General features: G+C 44.9%; 1 long non-coding RNA gene across 2 annotated transcripts in view; it reads left to right on the top strand.

The window, feature by feature from the left end:
* The first annotated feature begins 10,850 nt into the window (after positions 1-10,850).
* The window catches only part of LOC147726901 (uncharacterized), a 66,942-nt gene continuing 55,792 nt past the window's right edge, over positions 10,851-22,000 (top strand). The window contains exons 1-2 of one of the 2 annotated variants that reach the window (XR_015309297.1): positions 10,851-10,933; positions 11,218-11,323. This is a non-coding gene — a long non-coding RNA (uncharacterized LOC147726901). The remainder of the gene's footprint in view (positions 10,934-11,217; positions 11,324-22,000) is intronic. The other variant, XR_015309296.1, reaches the window with a different exon arrangement.

Genomic DNA, 22,000 nt, shown 5'->3' with positions numbered 1-22,000 from the left:
CTGGGGTAATACCCTATTACTTACTGGTAATCTTCATTACTCCTGGTCCCGTTGTCCTCGTCCCATTCATTACTTCCCTCCCTCCCTCTGGTCTTTCCGGCCTTCATCCAGGCTTGGTAATTTCAGGGGGAGGGCTGGGATGGGTACGTTTATGTACTACCAAAGGGAGGGGCTGGGGTATGGCCTCCATTTCTTCGTTCCTTTTTCTGTCGGTGAGATAGTTTATCTCACTTTGTAAATGAAAGGGACAACGACAATGGGACGAGTGTTAATGAAGATTACTGGTAAGTAATTGAGTATTAACCTGTGCTCAACCTCCTTGCACAGAGCAGTCAGGCTTAACTTAGAGGCAATGTGTAAAGTATTTGTGCAATACTGCAAACATTAACACAGTGAAACTACAACACAAAAAGAATCCCAAACCAAGTCACAAAATAGAGCACGATTTAACAAATAATCCAAGACTAAAAAGACAAAAATCAAATCAGTGGAACCTGAGTTATGAATTTTTAAGATTAAAATGAATATTTTAGTTGTAATTGTATTTATATATCACGTACAATTCCTTATGAGGCATGAAAGTGCTTTTTGAGCAGGTAGCATGCTACACTAGAACCCACAAAAGGCTAGTTGTGGATTAGTATAGAGAAATATGAGTTAGTTTGAGCTGTTGATATGCAGATATGTTAATTGAATTGAATAGGATAATGAAAGAATTGAAGAGGGAAGAGTCTAAAAAGTGTCATTTGGAAGATCATAGCAGCAAGATGAGGTTAGGGATGAGTAAAAAGAGAGCTAGGGGAAGGAAGAGTCTCTGAAAGGGATTAGGGACATCATAGTAGTAAAATGAGGTTAGAATGTGTCATGGAGGGATGCATGAGGAAAGAATTTAGAAAAGGTTGTTTGGGAGATCATAGTAGTAAAATGAGGTTTGTGGATAGCGAGGATAGTCTATAAAGGGTTACTTTGGAGATAACAGTAGCAGATTGATGTTTGTGATCAGCCAGAGAGTGGATGCGGAGGATACGTCGAGAAAGGCATATGGTGAAACAGAGCAGTTCACTGGAGAGAGTCAGAAGTGTTTTGTTTTCCTTCTTCTTCTACAGTAGGAGTTAAGTAATATATATATGGATAAATAACCATATAGAACGGGTAAACATTTATAATAAAGATAATATATTGAGATTTAAAGTTGTATTGTATAAACTCAGACTTTAAAGTGTTGCTGTACTTGTATTTGTGTATTTTTATAGCTTTTTCTTAAGAGTTTTTTTTAGTTTTATCTTTTCCTTAATATTTCAATTGGGAAGCACCTGTGGATAAAATAGCTATGATAATATTTACTTATTCTGATAAAGGAATAAAACAGAGACCCATAAGCATCCACTCAAATAACTTATATGAAAACCATGCAGTGACCTATAATCACGTGAAGCACAGAGTATATTTATATTGTAAATAGTTGAAAAGTTGATGTGAATTTGAAAAGCAATACATTGATGTATGAGAATGAAATTGCATCTTTATTAACAATTTCACCCTTTGTGAACTTTACATCAACCCCAATTCGCAAATACGCAATCAGGCAGGCTCTGGGACCTAGGCCCAGGGTTACTGATTGATAGGTCATAGGTGGGGTAGCACATAACTGGCAGACAAATGCACGAACAGAAAATCCAAGATCAATCCCACATATAGGTGTAGCAACACCACGATGGTCCAGGGAGATTGACCTCCAACTCAGGATATCTGGTTGCACTGGACCCGGTCAAATTCAAAAGTTCAGGTCGACCTCAATGGAGTGCAGGTCAGATACAGTCCCAGGTTAGTCCAACTGAAGGTTTACATTCTCAAGTTTGTGCCAAAACACTTATTTTCATTGCAGAGAGCCGCGAGGAGCAGCATCACAGGATGCTGTAGGCAAAATGGAGAAGCTGGCCAGTGCCGAGGGTAGGCGTTGCTGGAGCTTCGTGGTGGCAGTCCCTCTCAGGTCAGTGCTGCAGTGTGAAGAGTCGAGCTGAGGAAGCTTCTCGCTGATTTGCAGTGCGAGAGATGGGATCTCTGGCCTGTTCATAGTCACAAAAAGCTCCAAAGCTTGAATTCAGGGCCTGTGACCCACAGCAAGGGTCCAGAACCTGGGAGTCCCTACTTGGGGATCAGGAAGTTGCTGTAGATAGGTCCATGGACTGGTGCAAACTGTTGGGAAGGCTTTTATGTCCCTGAGGCTCAGATCAGGGGGCCATCACACTAGCTCTTGGAGTCACTCAGGTTCCTGGCTTCAAGATGAAGTTGCAGGTCTAGTTTTTCCTCAGGCACGAGGGCAGCAAGCATCAGGCCAGCGGTTCTTTTACAGCAGCAGCCCAGCAGAGTCCTTGTAGCAGCAAAACAGTCCTTCTTCATAGCAGAGTATTCACAGGTCTAGAAGTGTACTGAAAAGTTGGTGTCTGGACAATGTCCATGTTTCCTGAAAGTAAAGGAGGTGTCTTCCTTGATAAATTTGAATACCACATTCTGGGTTAACATTTGCCTTAAGCCTGCAACATTCCAGGAAATCATGGTGAATTGAGACTTCCTCTGGGACTGAGCCTTTCCTAGCTATGCTAAGAAAAGTTAATGGTCTTGGCTGATAAGGATGTTGCAATCCAGCCCCAGTATGCCTCTTATTTGGTAGCCGACTGAGTTTGAATTATATGCTTTGCTCTCTGGCTCTTGTCAGGGCTTGCCTGAATCAGGAGGTCCCTCTGTAGTCTGGGGCTCCCCTTAAGATGCTTGTAGTGGATTTACATTTCGGTGGATGACTACCACTATTTAGAATGCGAGGATATTTTTCTGGTTTTACAGTGAAAATGTTTTTTTTAAATGTACTAATTCAGGTTTTCAGACCCATACAAAACAAATCAGTGCAACATTATATTATTAAGCATTTTCACAGTAGTAGAGTGGCAGGCATGGGGACAGAGGTTTCCCAGGTAAGGGTGGAGAAACAGGGTGGAGGGACCAACATCAGGCATCCATACACATACAAGCAATACATATGGGATGTTGGGAATGACTGAACTATTTGTAGTTCTTAAGTTGACCCACCATTCGTAGAAGAGGCTGGTGAATGTGGGTGTATGAGTGTCATCAGCCACGTCAATCCAATCCCAGTGTCAGCCATTGCATTGGGGGCTGTGTCATCTCCCTCTGGTGTGGCGGAGTCAGACTCGTCTCCCAGTAATATGTCATGGTCACCGACTTGTCTAGGATATCACCCCAGTACTCGAGGTCCCTCTCTGCGTTATTACCAGTACAAACTCTCCGGAGCCCACATTCCTCTGCTGCCGCCCATTCCTTAAATTCAGTCCACCACTTAGACAGGGTTGGTGAAATCGGGCTTGCCCATTTTATGGATATGCGTTGCTGCACAAGAACTAAGCCCAGTTCAATGAATCAATACCGCATTTTTGTCCCCTTCTTGGTAAGAGGCAGCAGTTAGGGGCTTGATGGTCAATTTAGTTACTTCTAAGGAGGGAGGACTAGCAAGAGGGCCCCTTACCGATACGTTTGAGCGGCTATTCATGGCATTACATTTGGTAAAGGCTGAGTTACAGCTTTCAACAGAGGCCCAGCATTCTCAGGGTAATGAGGCCGTTTTGAGGTGTGGCCTCTCTGAAGCAATTGGTCTGGTTGCTTGGCCGTGGCTTTGCTCAATCCTTTTGTAGAATTGCCTTTTGGGAGTGTGCAAGGCTTGTCCACTATTGGAGTGCAAGTGCAGGCCGAGGTCCCACCGAGTGAACACTTAGCTTGGTTCCAGGCTAATTATTTTTTAATCCACGGTAGTTAATGCATTAGCAAGAGTTTGCATGAGGTCGACCTTGAGTTCTAGTTTTGTGACTTCCAGATTAAGGTGTTTGTGGTGCAATGCAAGGAGAGTTTACTAAATTGACAAAGTGGCCTCAATGGGTTTTGCCCGGTTTACCTGGATTCCTTCCCTGGAGAATTTATGTGCAGTGGTAGGTGTTCAATCAATTCAATTCAATTCAATTCAATATCAACTTTATTCGGTAGTTTCATAAAAACACCATAAAAGTTCAGAGAAAAAAAAATCGCAGTTACAAGTTTATCAGAAAAAGTTAAAAGCTGTTAAGTGTACATTTTGTTTACAAGAAGGCATAAAAGTAACAAGTGCTTCTCAGTTCCGTTTGCGCAAGTTTTTACGACATGTGCGGTAACGTACAGTTTTCCTATTATCTCAGTTCCTTCGTTAGTGAAAAATAGCAATGTTGTTCATACTTATAAATTTGTGCGATGGCGTATACAAATTTTGAGGTAAAATACAATCGCTCTAGCATAATTTTCATTTTCAAGATACTGTAATGCCAGATACGCTGGGCGACATTGACGAAAACCCCAGAACTTCAAAATAGGCAGTATCCAACGTTTCCGGGGCTCAATAAAGAATTTGCAGAATAGCATTGTGTGTATCGTTGATTGTGTGGACACCAAATCACAAGGGCACATAGGAAGGGTAGATGTCCTAACATTTTACTCGGGAAATGCAACTAATAAATGGAACAGATCAAGTCTAAAACGGGTAAGCAGCATTCTTTCAAACTGTGTTATTTTAAAATTCAAGTAGGGTTCAGCAGTAAACACAGTCTGGACTAGTAAGGAGTGTTGGACTGAAGGCTTATGGACCTCGGATAATAAGCCTAGCTGACGTAGATGAATTAGACACTCTCTTTTTAAGTTCTTTTTTGGGATTTCCTTTATCAGCGATGGATGATCAAAGTACCTCCTGTATCCAAGATCCGTTAGTAACGCTTTGACATATGACAGCCATTTGATCTTCTTAGAATAGTCTAACGTTAAAATGTCTTGAATGATCGTCCTGGTCAAATGGCATTGCTCGGTAGCCCATATTCTTCGCCACAGCATTATTGGTTGCAATTTTATAATGTCTGTGATGTAATCAATGCCCAGCTCAGTGTGGCAGGCATAGGTGGAACAAGTTTTAGGCACCGCCAACAGATATCTGAGGAAAGAGTTCTCTATTCTTTGTATTGAGTCCACGTTTGTGAAGCCCCAGATCCCCGCCCCATATGTTGCTGTGCTTACACATTTTGAATTATATATTTGCACTAGTTCTTTAATTGGTCTCTGCCCTAATCTTTGCAAGAAGGTTTTTAGCGAAGATGTCTCTCGGAGGAATACCAATTTTCTTGCGTTAATAGCTGGGGACCATTTGAATTTTTCGTCAATGACGATCCCTAAATAGGGATAGGTTTTAGTCCTATCCAGATGTTCGCCCTGTACCAATAGCTTCCTATATTTTGTGTTTCTTTTCTCCCCTGCGTGCATTGTATACGTTTTTTTTGCGTTTAGTTTCAGATTTAGGCTTGCCATAAAGTCACAGTATCTGTTCAAGGCCATTTGTAGCTCATTTGGTGTTCTTGCTAAAATAACAGCATCGTCGGCATATAGGAGTGCTGGTATCTGCCGGCGAGCTGTTAACGGGAGGTCCTTGCTGCCTTGTAGCATGGCAGCCTCCAAGCCATTCGTGTAAAGGGTGAATAGGAAGGGGGCCAGTACGCACCCCTGCCTGACCCCCTTTTCCACCCTAAAGGAGTTAGTGAGCTCACCCTTTGTCCCGAATCTTACCCTACCTGTGGTACCTGTATACAATTCACGAAGAAAATCCACAATTGGCGTAGGAACTCCCATTTTCAGGATTGTACTCCACAGCGTTGAGTGTGCCACGCAATCAAACGCTGCGGAGAGATCGACGTATGCCATATGGAAAGAAGACCCTTTAGCTTCCAGATATTTGGACTTCCCACTAGGAGATCAGTGCAATTGCTAAAAATGGGGTCAAGAATATGATCTTTGGAGTATGTGGGTTTTTGCACTAGTTGTTTAAACTGTAGTGCAGAGAAGCTGGCACACATTTCTAGGGCACTCCGGTCCGTATCATCAAAATGGATGTTGAAGTCCCCTAGGAGTCTGAAATTTGATGGGCGGCATGCTAGGTCGGCTATCATAGAGAGCAGGGAGTTGAGAAACTGACCCAAGCTCCCTGGAGGGCGGTATATAAGCATCCCTGAAAACGTGCTAATGGGGGAAAAATATATTGAAAAAAAGAGACTTTCGCTGTCCGGAATGGAGTAAGGAGTAATGTGGCACTCAAAGCAGTCTTTGTTAATGAGTGCTAAGCCACCTCCTCTTCCCATTAGGCGATCTTTCTGTAAAATTTGGTATACTTGTGGTAGAGCATGGATAAGATCAGGTTCTGAAACGGAGTGGAGCCCGGTCTCTGTCAAGAATAAGACAACTGGTTTTAAGTCATCTAGGAGCAGGAAGATCTCCGTGGAGTGTTTAGGGAGTGACCTGCAGTTCAGGAGATAAATGCTTTGCTGTGAATTTATGGGAGGAGCGTCAGGGAGAGGCTGAAATCCACAGTGTGGGCAGGATGTGTATTAGTTTACTGGGTTCCAGGTCGAGAGGCAGGATGCAGAAACCTTTCCCCTTAGTTGAAGTAGGGAGGTAGGCCTATAGCTCCTAATGTGGGCAGGAAAGCGAGCAGGGGTCATGGCCCCAGGCCCCGGCTGGCCGCTGAAAGGCGCAGATGGGCCTGCCTTTGGCACGCCACCTGCACGCCCGCTGCGCGCATCCGCTGTGTGCGTCCTCTGCGCATGTCCTCTGCGTGTGGCGTATTGCATGAGGCTTTATGGGGCTGATTAGCAGAGTGTTTGTCCAATCACGCTCTGCCCTCCTCCCCTCTAGCCCGGAAGTTGTTGCTGAAACCGCGCCTCCCTCCACATCAATTGGGAAGAATTCCCATGGTGGACCGGGGAGAATGCGGGTGCAGGGTGTCAAAGGGTGCAGGAGGGTAAGTGAGAAAATCTTTTCTTTCAAACAGTGAAAATAGTTTTAAACAAATGCGGCGCTATTAAAAAATGAGCAATACTTGGTGAGAAGGTTTTAAAAAACAAATGCTGCAATTTTAACACATGAGCAGTGCTTAAGGTTTCTGAAAGAAGAGTACTGTGAGGAAGAGCAAAGTGTTATTACCACAGAGCTTGTCCAGTGCGCGAAGCGTAGTGCATGAGGCTCTATGCAGCTGATTAGCAGAGTGCTTGTCCAATCACGCTGTGCCCTCCTCCCCACTAGCCCGGAGGTTGTTGCTGTGACCGTGCCTCCAACCACATCAATCAGGAAGAATTCCCGTGGTGCACCGGTGAGAAGGCGGGTGCCGGGTGTCAAAGGGTGCAGGAGGGTAAGTGGGATTAAATCTTTTCTTTCAAACAGTGAAAATAGTTTTAAACAAATGCAGCACTTTTAAAAATGACCAATACTTGGTGAGAAGGTTTTAAAACCATTGCGGTGATTTTAACACATGAGCAGTGCTTAAGGTTTCTGAAAGAAGAGTACCGTGAGGAAGAGCAAAGTGTTTAAAACACAGGGCTTGTCCAGTGCACGAAACGTAGTGCATGGGGCTTTATGTGGCTGATTAGCAGAGTGCTTGTCCAGTCACTCTGCGCCATCCTCCCCTCTATCCCGGAAGTTTATGCTGTCACCGCGCCCCCCTCCACTTCAATCAGGAAGAATTCCCATGGTGGACCGAGGAGAATGCGGATTCCGGGTGTCAAAGGGTGCAGGAGGGTAAGTGGGATTAAATCTTTTCTTTCAAATAGTAAAAATAGTTTTAAACAAATGCGGAGCTTTTAAAAAAATTAGCAATACTTGGTGAGAAGGTTTTAAAAACAAATGCGGCGATTTTAACACATGAGCAGTGCTTAAAGTTTCTGAAAGAAGAGTATCGTGAGAAAGAGCAAAGTGTTCTAACCACAGCGTCTGTCTAGTGCGCGAAGCGTAGGGCATGAGGCTTTATGCGGCTGATTAGCAGAGTGCTTGTCCAATCATGCTGTGCCCTTCTCCCCTCTAGCCCGGCAGTTTTTGCTGTCACCGCGCCCCCCTCCACTTCAATCGGGAAGAATTCCCGTGGTGGACCTAGTAGAATGCGGATGCAGGGTGTCAAAGGGTGCAGGAGGGTAAGTGGGATTAAATTTTTTCTTTCTAACAGTGAAAATAGTTTTAAACAAATCCGGCGCTTTTAAAAATGAGCAATACTTGGTGAGAAGGTTTCAAAAACAAATGCTGCGATTTTAACACATGAGCAGTGCTTAAGGTTTCTGAAAGAAGAGTACCGTGAGGAAGAGCACAGTGTTCTAACCACAGCGCTTGTCCAGTGCGCGAAGCGTAGTGCATGAGGCTTTATGCGGCTGATTAGCAGAGTGCTTGTCCAATCACGCTGCGCCCTCCTCCCCTCTAGCCTGGAAGTTGTTGCTGTGATCGCGCCTCCATCCACATCAATCGGGAAGAAATCCCGCGGTGGACCGGGGAGAATGCGGGTGTCAAAGGGTGCAGGAGGGTAAGTGGGATTAAATCTTTTCTTTCAAACAGTAAAAATAGTTTCAAACAAATGCGGAGCTTTTAAAAAAAATGAGCAATACTTGGTGAGAAGGTTTTAAAACTAAATGCGGCGATTTTAACACATGAGCATTGCTTAAGGTTTCTGAAAGAAGAGTACCGTGAGGACGAGCAAAGTGTTCTAACCACAGCGTTTGTCCATTGCGCGTAGCGTAGTGCATGAGGCTTTATGCGGCTGATTAGCAGAGTGCTTGTAAAATCACGCTGTGCCCTCCTGCCCTCTATCCCGGAAGTTTATGCTGTCACCGCGCCCCCCTCCACTTCAATCGGGAAGAATTCCCATGGTGGACCGAGGAGAATGCGGATTCCGGGTGTCAAAGGGTGCAGGAGGGTAAATGGGATTCAATCTTTTCTTTCAAATAGTAAAAATAGTTTTAAACAAATGCGGAGCTTTTAAAAAAATGAGCAATACTTGGTGAGAAGGTTTTAAAAACAAATGCGGCGATTTTCACACATGAGCAGTGCTTAAAGTAGACCGAGTCAAATCGGGTTCCTTGGTGGATCCATGCCCTCCTGATGTATTCAAGTTGGCAGTACCAGGAATTGAGGAAGAGGTTCTGCATTTATTGAACACCTCCCTTCGTACAGGACAGGTCCCTCTAGCTTTCAAAGAGGCTCGCCTGATTCCCTTATTGAAGAAACCTGGATCGGACACGAAGTGTTTGAAAAACTTCCGGCCCATCTCCCAGTTGCCTTTCTTGGCTAAGGTGATCGAGCAGCATGTGTTAGCATTACTCTCGTGTCATCTAGAGAGTAACAACCTGCTGGAGACCAATCAGGCAGGGTTCCGTGCTATTCATAGCACGGAATTAGTTATGCTATCTATCCTAGATGAACTGAGAACTCGGGCTGATGTTAAAACACCGAGCGCCCTGATACTACTGGATCTCTCTGCGGCGTTTGATACTGTGCGTCATGAACAGCTTTTGTCGCGGTTGAGAGCCTTTGGTATCAGGGGTACAGCACATGCATGGCTTACATCATTCTTGCAGGGCAGGACGCAACGAGTACAGTTGGGAGATTTACTTTCCACCTCTGCTCCGATCACCTGCGGGGTTCCACAGGGCTCTGCCTTGTCACCCCTACTTTTTAATATCTACCTGCAGCCATTAATCGCTCTCTTGAACAGGATGGACTGCCTAGTGTACAACTACGCCGATGATACCCAGATAATCATTCGGCTGGATGATGGCCTGGGAGCATCCACCAGGTTGCAGGACATACTTATAGCCACGGTCAATTGGATGTCCGAGAACTCCTTGAAAGTCAACCCGGATAAGACGGAAGTGTTGCCCATCACCATCTCGGGCAACCCTTGGAGTGAGAAATTTTGGCCTATGGAGCTGGGTGTGCCACCGAAACCAGCGTCCGCAGTCAAAAGTCTAGGCCTATATGTGGATGACAAACTATCCATGAAAAAACAAGTCACCACGGTAGTGGGTACTTGTATAGGCCTGTTACGACAACTAAGGAAGATCTCTGCCTTACTTTCTGTCTAGTGCGCGAAGCGTAGGGCATGAGGCTTTATGCGGCTGATTAGCAGAGTGCTTGTCCAATCATGCTGTGCCCTTCTCCCCTCTAGCCCGGCAGTTTTTGCTGTCACCGCGCCCCCCTCCACTTCAATCGGGAAGAATTCCCGTGGTGGACCTAGTAGAATGCGGATGCAGGGTGTCAAAGGGTGCAGGAGGGTAAGTGGGATTACATTTTTTCTTTCAAACAGTGAAAATAGTTTTAAACAAATCCGGCGCTTTTAAAAATGAGCAATACTTGGTGAGAAGGTTTTAAAAACAAATGCTGCGATTTTAACACATGAGCAGTGCTTAAGGTTTCTGAAAGAAGAGTATCGTGAGTAAGAGCAAAGTTTTCTAACCACAGCGTTTGTCTAGTGCGCGAAGCGTAGGGCATGAGGCTTTATGCGGCTGATTAGCAGAGTGCTTGTCCAATCATGCTGTGCCCTCCTCCCCTCTAGCCCAGAAGTTTTTGCTGTCAACGTGCCTCCCTCCACTTCAATCGGGAAGAATTCCCGTGGTGGACCGAGGAGAATGCGGATGCCGGGTGTCAAAGGGTGCAGGAGGGTAAGTGAGATTACATTTTTTCTTTGAAACAGTGAAAAAAGTTTTAAACAAATGAGGCGCTTTTAAAAATGAGCAATACGTGGTGAGAAGGTTTTAAAAACAAATGCAGCGATTTTAACACATGAGCAGTGCTTAAGGTTTCTGAAAGAAAAGTACCGTGAGGAAGTGCAAGGTGTGCTAACCACAGGGCTTGTCCAGTGTGCGAAGCGTATAGCATGAGGCTTTATGCAGCTGATTAGCAGAGTGCTTGTCCAATCACGCTGCGCCCTCCTCCCCTCTAGCCCGGAAGTTGTTTCTGTGACCGCGCCTCCATCCACATTAATCGGGAAGAAATCCCGTGGTGGACCGGGGAGAATGGGGGTGCCGGTGTCAAAGGGTGCAGTAGGGTAAGTGGGATTAAATCTTTTCTTTCAAACAGTAAAATTAGTTTTAAACAAATGCAGAGCTTTTAAGAAAAATGAGCAATACTTGGTGAGAAGGTTTTAAAAATAAATGCGGCGATTTTAACACATGAACAGTGCTTAATGTTTCTGAAAGAAGAGTATCGTGAGGAAGAGCAAAGTGTTCTAACCACAGCGTTTGTCCAGTGCGCGAATCGTAGTGCATGAGGCTTTATGCGGCTGATTAGCAGAGTGCTTGTCCAATCACGCAGCGCCCTCCTCCCCTCTAGCCCGAAAGTTGTTGCTGTGACCGCGCCTCCCTCCACATCAATCGGGAAGAATTCCTGTGGTGGACCGGGGAAAAAGCGGGTGCCGGGTGTGAAAGCGTGAGGGCAGGTAAGTGGGATTAAATCTTTTCTTTTAAACAGTGAAAATAGTTTTTAACAAAGACGGCGCTTTAAAAAAATTAGCAATACTTGGTGAGAAGGTTTTAAAAACAAATGCGGTGATTTTAACACATGAGCAGTGCTTAAGCTTTCTGAAAGAAGAGTACCGTGATGAAGAGCAAAGTGTTTTAACCACAGCGCTTGTTGCTAATTTGTGAAGAAAATAATGCTCTCTGTGGATATTAGCCTTCCACATTTGAAAGCACATTCAAACCTACTTAACAAACAACCACACTTACCAAACTTCTTCAAGCACTAAACAGTCCCTTAATTTACTGCTCCTCTTTGATGTTCCCCAGAACTGTACAAAAACAAATGATCACCAAAAAAATCCATCAAAAACTAGGATTCACTGAGGGAAACAGAAACGTTACTAGAAAACATATAAGTGCTTGTGATTGGCACTGCTCTTCTGAGAATTTGGTCACATATTTCTCTTTCCCCTTATGATTAAAAGCTGCTTTGGGTCACTTTCTGTTCGTGCATGTAAATCGGAAGCGTAAATTCGGCAGTGGGTTTTCCTCGCTCTGGTGCGTTGCTTCAGAGTATCGAATGAAAGCACGCATTTAGCAAGTAAAATTCGGAGACTAAAAAAATGTTACCTCCAAATGCCTTGCTTAAAGAGGGAAGGCGACTGTAACAATGTAGCCCATCCGGTGTTACAACCTCCCCGGTGTTACAAATTGTGTGCAAATGAACGCGCTCACCACTGCAGTGGTTTTCAGGGGTTGGGCAGTTATGTACCACACTTTGGTTCATGTTACTCCCTGCCCCTCTGCTTCCCTTACATCCCTCCTCTCCGTGGCACCTGTGACACCTGTATCACCTCCAACTGCAGGTCACTGGTGGTACATGTGAGTTCGCAAAGTGCAATGCATCAGTTGTGGGTATAGTGCTCTGTTTAAAAGCCTTGAAGGTATCAATAAATATTTCTTGAGGCAAGCATGTAGTCCGAAATAAAACTGCATAAGTAATTGGATAGCTCTTCAATCCCTGGTGGCACGGCACCCTGGATAATGTGCTGCATGGATAAACATTTATAAGGTCCTAAAGGCAAGTCTTATTGGCTATGTCAATGTTTGTTTTGCTGATGTGTGCTTATGCCTCATGTTGGAAATTCTGCAGGCAATTTTCGACATTTACAGAAGCTCACTTATATCCATGGGGGGAGGGAGGACATGGGCACATCAGTGGCAGGTGCAGGCACTAGAGAAGACCAGGAGTTCAAGATCTGATCCAATAGTAACTGAAAGCGGGCCTGAGGTACTGCTTGGAGTACATTTAAATGAGCAGTTGACCTGCTCCGGCCCCCTTTTGAAGTGATGTCCTGGTTAGTTTAAGCGGAACTGGAGCAAATGCTGCAACGTGCTTTAGGAAGCCTTTCGCCCTCGCCTTTTATGCTGTTCTAAGTGATTGTACTAATTGTATGGGTTTCTTATGCCCTTTATGGTGCACACTTCCCTGTGAACTATGTGAACTGTGTTTCTCCAGGTTTCCAGCAATATAGGACAGGGAAGGATGAAGGCCCTTTCCTGGTTTTTTGATGTTTAATTTCACAGGTTCACAGGTCCCGCACCAGTTGCTTTTTTCCATTCGCCTTGTTTCCACCTTCCCTGGACTTAGGTTGTCTAAGTTTACCTTGGCTAGCTGTAAAGTTGTCCGGTTGCACACTGGGTAGAGGTGCAGGCTGGCATCTATAGGCAGCAGATAGATGCCAGATGGAGGCTGTAGTGAGCCACACAGCCTCCACTATACATTGTTGCAAATGCAACTCCCTGGGCCGGGCTCGGACCGGGGAGTATAAATAAAGAGTGACAACAGCGCTCGTGGCACAGATAAACTACAGAGTGGTCGTGTGTCTTTTACTCTCGCCCAGCAGTATTAGGCCGACCTTTACTGCTGTAGCCCCGGTGACCCTCATGTTCCTATTTGCTCATCTCCGTTAGTGCTCCTATCCCAGAAGGGCCCCATCACATTGGATACAAGGCGGGTGATGGTCGTAACTCGCGTGCCCTTTCGCAATGCATGTCGGCATTGGTGCCCTGAGCGGGCGCGTACCACCCGCTGAGAGTTGGTGCCGGAGTATTGGGGCGACTGCATGTCAGAGACGCTCCCCGACAGAAGTATTGGCGACCACAGGAGGCTGCGGTAAGGCGACTGCACGGAGCGAAGGGTCTGGAGCAAGGTGGCTGTGTGGGGCGAGCTTCCCGTTTGTTGAGTGGCGCGGAGGCAGGTGTGCGGCCTATTGAACCAGGCATGCATGCGCAGTGTGGCCAGGAGCATGTGGATCCAAGATGAATATTCTAATTAGAGGATTTCCCTCGGTGCACAGCCATCAAGCCCATGGGGGCATATGTAGTTGAAAACAAAATTGCATCAATCCAAGTGGATTTTATTGAAAGTAAAGCGTTTATTGAACGTATTTCTTTTCATTGTTATTTCTTATATATCTGATAAATCATCTAAGAAATCTCAATTTCAGTGATCCAAAAGTATTCAACAAAAACATTCCCGATGCATTTCGGGCAACTATGTGCCCTTCTTCAGGGGACCCATCTGTAAATTAAACCAATAATGTACGCCTACGATAAGAACATTTCTTGCATATTCACACAATGTTCATCTTAGTACATTAAGTAATCCCATAACATAGCGTTAAGGTAGGTTTTTAAAAAAAACACAAGAATCATAACCATTGTATTCCTCAGGTGAACACAGTTATATTTAACGTGTTCACCAACTGAATCAAAGCGAAAACCAGAGCCTGTGAATGTTGTGTGTTAAAAGATAACCGGAGAGATAGTGTGTGCATGCAGATTCATGCCTTACATAAACTATTTACTCACGACAATGAGGACGCAGGATAATTCCTATGAATGAAATCGACAGTGTAAGTGTATAGCGGTGATTGTAGAAAAGAGGTTCAAACCTGTTGTGTTTCACTACACACTTACTTAATAGGGCGGGAGCTCGCGCCTCCGAAATAATAAATGGATAAAGCCACAACAGTAGACTTGTTGTAGGCAGAAACCGCTCTTCGTACGTCTGTAATAACAAGAAATTGAACCATCAATGGTCAATCATGCCTATTCATATATTCACCGTACTGGGCATAAGTGTAGTGGATGGACTTACTACAAAGGCGGTATGACTCGAGGCTCGTAATCTCTTCAATTTTGTGCCAAACGCGACGCCGGAAAGGTAATCCAGTGTGGATGCCTTTGCCGGCCGCGTTAATGAATTTGAAACGCAAGCAGAGTGCGTCAAGTCATCACATGACCGTACCACCGTGACGGCCATCTTATAGAGGTCAACAGATTTGCGAGAAGAACGTGCTCAATAAAGCATGTAAGAGTTAGTCTAAGGCAAATGAAAGAACTAATAAAGGAAAGTGTACGTTTAGACGTTCAAACGTGGCTGCATTGATTGTGGTGATCAAATCATGGTGGCATCCGATGAGGGTGTGAATGTATAATTCAGTTATGAGTGAAATCGTCATTGCAAAAAATTGCAAATAGTAATATTAATTTTATTTAGAGGCTTTTGCAGTGTAAATTCTTAATACATTAGATAAATAAGGTGAAGAGTCACTGAGATAATCATTACGTGGTTACAGTAGCAACATTAACATCAATCAATAACTGATCAGGATCATAAGTAACATTGAAACTTTAGGGGTGAGGGCCCTCAATCTCCGTTTTGACCCTGAGGTCAATCCGGATTTTGAACATTTCAAACTACGCCAGGCAAAACAGAGGAAGGAGGAATCCATTGATATGTTTTTCGTGTGTTTTGAGGAAGTTGGCGAGCTCCTGTGTGGGTATTGTCCAGACGTTCAAGTCTCGGGTGCAGCTCATTGTGGGGTGCAAGTCATTGGAGCTGCGCAAGTTGATATAGCGACAATCAGGAATATTGTAGGATGACATCCTGATCTTGGGGAGATTTCACGAGCTGGCTGATGTGAGGGCGGGCAAGATGGAATCGGCGCTAGCAAGACAGCCTGCCAACCCACAACCCCTAAACCCAACCCCCATCAAGGAAGAATGGGTAGAGGCAATCAGGAAGTCTATGAGCCGTGGAGGTGACAATGCATGTGGTGCCAGCGACCATCAAGAAAAACAAGGGTGCCGGAACTGTGGTTTGGTGAACCACTCACAAAGAGGGTGTCCAGCTCAAGGAAAGTAGTGTCTGCAATGTAATAAATTTGGACATTTTGTGAAAATGTGCATGAGTACAGCCCGGTCAGGGGCGGGCGAAGCAGAGGGCCGAGACAACAGCAGAATGTGAAAGCAGTGCAGGACATTGAGGACATGGATAGTAGGTGCCAGATGATGAACATCACAGAGGAGGAGGATGACGACGATTTGTTCATGGTGTAGAACATTCGAGGCATTAACACCAACAGAAGACAGCCACCATTATGTCAGATATGGATCTGGGACAACTGTGTCAAAGCACTCATTGACACAGGTGCATCAGTGAACCTCATAGATGGTGCACAGTTGGAGAAGCTAGTACCCTGGCCTTTGCTCCTACCCACAAAGGTCAAAATCTTCACCTATGGTGGCGATGTGCCAATCCCGCTCCAGGGGATGATAGAGGTGGATGTCAAACATGGTCACAGAACCATATGCACATGCTTTCATGTGACCTGCGACCGAGCAGGGTCGATCCTGGGCTGTCACTCGGCGGAAGATCTGGGCATCGTGATGTTTGTGAGGCTCTTATTGTTTCCTTTTCAGTTGCTTTTCACATCGGATCTGTACGTAACTTGATCCACTACACTCACAGCGCATTTTAGGGTGTGCGCTGATATATACATCACAGTGACCCCCGAACCTTTTTAGTCACTGACACTTCCAATGGTCCTGAAGAAAGCCTCACGATTAACATAGAAGGCGGAAACTAGTCGACCTACACATTTGATAGGGATATTGAGGCACATTTTTACCTCGTATATATCCCGCCTTTGTTTTTACTCATGCCATAGGACCCTTCCATTAAAACTTTTACAAGCATGCCACCTACCAGGTAGGTGGGTGAGGGGTTTCAAAAACAACAACCTGTTGTCAGCGTTCCTCTACTCGGTAACAGGGGAACAACCCTGATCTATACCTGCAAAGGGACTTGTCCACGTTGTTTTCTATATATTATTGGGGAAGGGACAAGTACCATGGCCAATTCCTCGATCTATTGTTGTTATAATGTTTGTGAGGCGCATCCATCATTCACAGGCGGAGGGGGTTCTGTTGGAGTTCCCCGAGCAGTTTAGGGGCCTTGGCTGCATGAAAGGAGTAGAGGTGCCGCTCCACATCGACAACACCAGCAAGCCAGTTGCCCTACGACATCGCAAGGTGCCTTTTCATCTACGTCCACTGGTGGAAGCAGAGCTGTAGCGGTTGGAAAACAATGGAGTAATTGAGAATGTGTCAGGGCCTACCCCAAGGTGTCACCACTGGGTATCGCACCAAAGCCCAAACAACCAGGGGTGGTCCGCCACTGCGTGGACATGCGGCTGCCTAACAAGGAAATTCGGCAGGAGCGGCACATCATGCCCACTATTGATGAGATCGTGGCTGACATCAACAGGGCTCAGTGGTTCTCGAAGGTATACCTGAATTCCGGCTACCATCAGCTGGTGCTGGCGGAGAAAAGTCGATACATAACCACATTCTCGACACATGTTGAACTACACCAGTTTAAGCGCCTCAGCTTTGGGGTTTCCTCAGCAGTGGAGGTGTTTTAGGATGCCGTGAGGGGAGCTCTGTCCGGACTGGTAGGTGTCCTCAACGTGAGTGATGACATTCTTATTTTTCCAATTCCTTTGAAGATCACCATGTTCGGCTGAGGGCGGCATTTCAGAGGTTAGAGGAGCAGAGGCTGACATTACATAAAGCCAAGTGTGAATTCTATGCCAGCGAAGTGGAGTTCTTCGGCTATAGATTTTCTGCGAAGGGTTTGCAGGTTGACCGTGCCAAAGTGGAAGCCATTTGAGCAGCCACAGTCACCTAGTCACACTCTGAAGTCCAGAGTTTCCTGGGGATGGCGAACTACTCTGGACGGTTCATACCACACCTTGCAACATTGTCGGAGCCCCTCAGAAATCTGACCAAGAAAGACGTTCATGGCAATGGTCTGGCGAAGAGGCCCGGGTGTTCAACAAGATCAAGAGAGCCCTTCTCCAGGGAGCTACAGTGGCGTATTTCAAGCCAGGTCAGGCCACAGAACTTGTGATGGACGCCAGCCCTGTGGGGTTAGGCGCAGTACTGCTTCAGAGGGGGTGCCAAATTGCTTATGCCAGTCAGGCACTGACTGCGGTGGAGACCAGGTACACTCAGATCAAGCGATTCGCTGGGCATGCCAACATTTTGACATTTATCTGTGTGGCCACCACTTCACCGTGGTCACGGATCACAAGCCGTTGGTACCTTTGTTTGCGAGCACCGCCTGAAATGGACCCCCCAGGATAGAGCGTTGGGCGGTACAGATCCAACACTACACTTTCGAAGTTGTGTATCGGCCAGGGGCTAACAACTCTGCAGACTACTTTTCAAGGCATCGCCTGGCCATTGGTCCCGGGACAAGAGGAGAGGTTGACAAAGACACAGAGTCATTTGTGAGGCAAATTGTGGAGGAAGCCTGCCCGAGAGCACTATCGGTGGAAGAAATCCAAGAAGCGACAAAAGTCGATGTGTGCCTTCAAGCTGTCACGGCAGAGCTACACAATCACCAGTGGAAGCTGTTCCTTCAAGGGTCCAGTGGTCGGATGTTGGAAATGGAGTGCTGACCGCGCACTGTTTTGCACATTAGGAGTGTCACCTTTCATAGTGAACACAAGATATCAGAACTTGGATTGCACTACACATTTGGGAGACCTAATACATTGTTTTAGAGTAACTTTGGACTTTTGAGGAGTGTGGAAGACACATTGAAGGTTTTGAACTTCAGTAACCATCAAAAGATTGGAGCGTTTTTACTGCCCTGAGGAAGCCCTATTTAGGGCGAAATGAGTTGGCTGCATTGTTGGCTGTATTATTCCATCATCTTACGCCATACGTGGTCCAAGAACTCATTAAAGGATCATAGTCAATACAATCAAAGAGTCCGAATTAATTCATTTGCTGTGCATTTGTGCATTCTAAAATATTTATGTTGCCTTTCTGTGCTTTTTTAATGTACTGTAGTTGTGTGGTCTATTGGCAGTGGACCAGGGAGGTGGGAAACTTTGACTTAGAGTATATTTGTGACTTGTGTATGACTAGGTTGTGTGGCTTTTAATTTCCCCTTGCTGCCATCTTTATTTCTCTTGGAAGAAAAGGTCAGAGGCTGCCATGCGTGTTTAATAACGGGAGTGGAAACACCCCGATCCCTGTCATCACTGAAGCCCCTAGCGCCACACCTTGGACCAAGATAAGCCTGGATTTTGGAAGCTTCCCGGAGGAAGGCACAACAGCGTTTGAAGGCATTAAATCTGTTTTTGAGATAACATTGCACTGTTGGGAATGCCAGAGAAGATACGCACCAACAATTGATAACCCTTCTAAGGACAAGAGTTCCAAGAATACCTGAGCCTGCATAACATCCGACACCGTAGGGTGACTCCCCAATTGCCTCAAACCAAAGGGGATGTAGAAAGGTTCATGAGGACTCTGAACAAAGCTTCAAGCATTGGAGTGGACCAGGCAGAGGAGTTGGAAGTGTGCTAACATTGGTTCTTGAGGGCTTATCGCCAGACCCCGCATTGCACCTCTCGATGTGCACCTAGTGACCTACTCAAGCAGCGGGCGGTGAGTGATGTGATCTTGACGAGTGAAAGATGTTTGCCGGCAGTGTAGGACCAGGTGAGTGCCCAGGCCAAGAGGCAGAGTAACAACAACAAGACCAATCAACACAGGAGGGCCAAGTCAATGGGGATCATCAGGGGAGACTATGTGGTTGTCAAGGATAGACACCCAGGATCCAAATTTCGGACACCATATGAGAGAGAACTGTGGGAGGTCATCCAAGTGAACCGGTCGATGATCACCGCAAGAAGAGGCACACAGCAGATAGCTGGAAACGTCTCCAGGTTCAAGAAAGCAGGTACCCCGGTTGCTGTCCCATCACAGAGGCTCGTGGCATATGATGGCAGGCGTTAACCAGTGCCCCACAGTGCAGGGGCTGCAAGACTACGTGGGGCTGCAAGGTAGAAGATGAGGTGAAAATGCGGTGGCTATGGCAGATGTTATGGTCTCTGGGCAGGCTCCTCATGCAAGCACAATTTGCACCTGCCTAGTGTACTCACTACTCTACTCCTTTCCACTCCTCCCAGCCTGCATGTGCTGCCTCTACCAGGTTGCTTCGCTGTACGCACCGTACCACTATTGCTCTTTGATGGCTTTTTGACCATTGTGGTCCCCTTTGCAGAGCTGCCTTCTGTCAACTTCGGCTATGAGGGCCGTCCTCAGGGTCGGCTCTAGGGTGGTGCGACCGGTGCCACCGCACTGGATGCAGACTTTGTGTGAGGGCGCCTGTTTGCTACTTTATATTGTCTTTTAAAGCTCCCGGTGCCGCGTTCCTGGCCTCCAGCATTTTTCATCCAGTAATAAAAAGTGTCAAGTTAACTCTGATGGTTAATGTTATTCCTGAAGAGAGACAGTAGTTTTTTCTAGTGGAAGTTTTGACTGGTGGAAGTTTTGATTCCTCATAAGGTAGTGCAGAGGGTTAATATGACTGCTGCAAAGAATGTGTACCATGCAAATCACAAAGTGAATATAACATAAATAGGTCAGTGGGTACTGCTTTTGTCAAAGACTTCCTTTTGCAACTTGCAGTTTATAAGTTAAACCCCTAATGTAAAACTGTGAGCTATTAAAGGTCATCAAAGAACTATAATGCAGACGTCAAGTAAAGATTAAAGGTACTGATATTTTCCCCAGAATTTCTTTACACTAATGTTTCACAAAGGGTTCCTTTGGATAGAAATCATTTCTGATTATTAAAGAAAACCCCCAACCATGGTGTTACGTTTAAAATTCTGAGTTTGTGCTTCTCCAGACAAAGTCCCCCTAAACTATACTGCCTACCAGTATGGATGATATATAAATCCTACCCCTTGTAGTCCCCTGTCTTATGAAATGTTTTCTATACATTGATTTACACATATATGATTGCCTCTGTAATGCGTGTGCAACGTAAAGTGCTCCGACATCCTTCACTTTTATGAGTGACAGTATAAAACTAATTAAATGCATCTGAGAGAGAGTGGTTATGGAGACTGCTAAAGGGTGGTAGTGCGGGAATCCATTGTGGAGGTGGTCATTGGGGGGGAGCACCAAACATTACAGGGCGCCACCATTGCTAAAGCCTGCCCTGGCCGCCCTTCATAAGCACCCTTCGGCCCTTCGGTGATGCTCGAGCTGCCCCAGAAGGTGGTAAATGGAATGCTGCAGGAGAGCAGCAAATTGCAGGCTGCTCGAGCTGTTCTGTGATGGCTCCTCTCTCATGCTCCAACACAGTGTGTTGTGCCATGCCATGTGCCGTCTGCTTCCTTATCCTGCCAGTCAGAGATCTGCCTCCCTTGAAGGCTTGGCCTGGTCCACATACACTGTAACAGGAGGTGTGTTAAGGTTAATCTAGTGACTTTTGTAGTTCACCCTGACAAGGAATTGTGTTTATTATTTGAGTAGTGCTTCCACCCCTCTCAACCAGTAACCCAATTTCTTACAATAGAAAATACTTAATTGTGCTGAAAATACCTGTCTACTAGGGGAAATTGCAAATCATAGTAAAGAAAACAAACATACTTCAAAATGGAATTAAATGCATGGAGTGCATATTAGCCCATGATAACATGGGCAGATAACACCACCTACCACAGACCCTGAGGTCAAGCTATAAAAAGCACATATCAAGATTTAACAATAATTATGTGTGCATGCTACCGAATCACTGACAGAATTTCGACCTCAGAAATATCGACCTACAAGAATATCGAGTCAACAATATCGATGGCAAAAATATCGACATCCTATCTACAACATGTTAAGTACAAAAATATCGAAAAAATAATATAGATGTAAAAAATATCGATGTTAAAAATATTGATTTTTTTTCTTTTTATATATAAATGTAAAATTAAGTATATAACACTAATAAATAAAATATACATATTTAAAAGTATCTAATAATGTTTAAAATTAATAAATAATACATATATTAATAATACATTAATTAAATATATACAGTAAATATATAATATCTATGTACTGAACAATAATTATTAATAATTATTTTACTAATTTATAAATTAATAAAATATATTCTAAATTAGTAATACATTTACAAACATAAAACAATAACATAAATAAAATGTAAGTAATATAAAAAATTAAATAAACATTTAATTCTTTTACTATTAATTATATAAAACGTTGGATAGCGTAAAGGTAAAAATTACTATTCCTACTCCAGAGAGTGCAACAGTAGGGAAAGCGTTTGATAGCGTAGGGGTAAAATTACTATTCCCACTCCAGAGAATGCAACAGTAGGGAAAGCATTGGATAGCGTAGGGGTAAAAATTACTATTCCCACTCCAGAGAGTGCAACAGTAGGGAAAGCGTTGGATAGCGTAGGGGTAAAAATTACT

This window comes from Lissotriton vulgaris, chromosome 3_1 (genome assembly GCF_964263255.1).
Source record: "Lissotriton vulgaris chromosome 3_1, aLisVul1.2, whole genome shotgun sequence".
NCBI classification, from domain to species: Eukaryota; Metazoa; Chordata; class Amphibia; order Caudata; family Salamandridae; genus Lissotriton; species Lissotriton vulgaris.
This window is presented reverse-complemented; position numbering and strand designations above follow the sequence as displayed.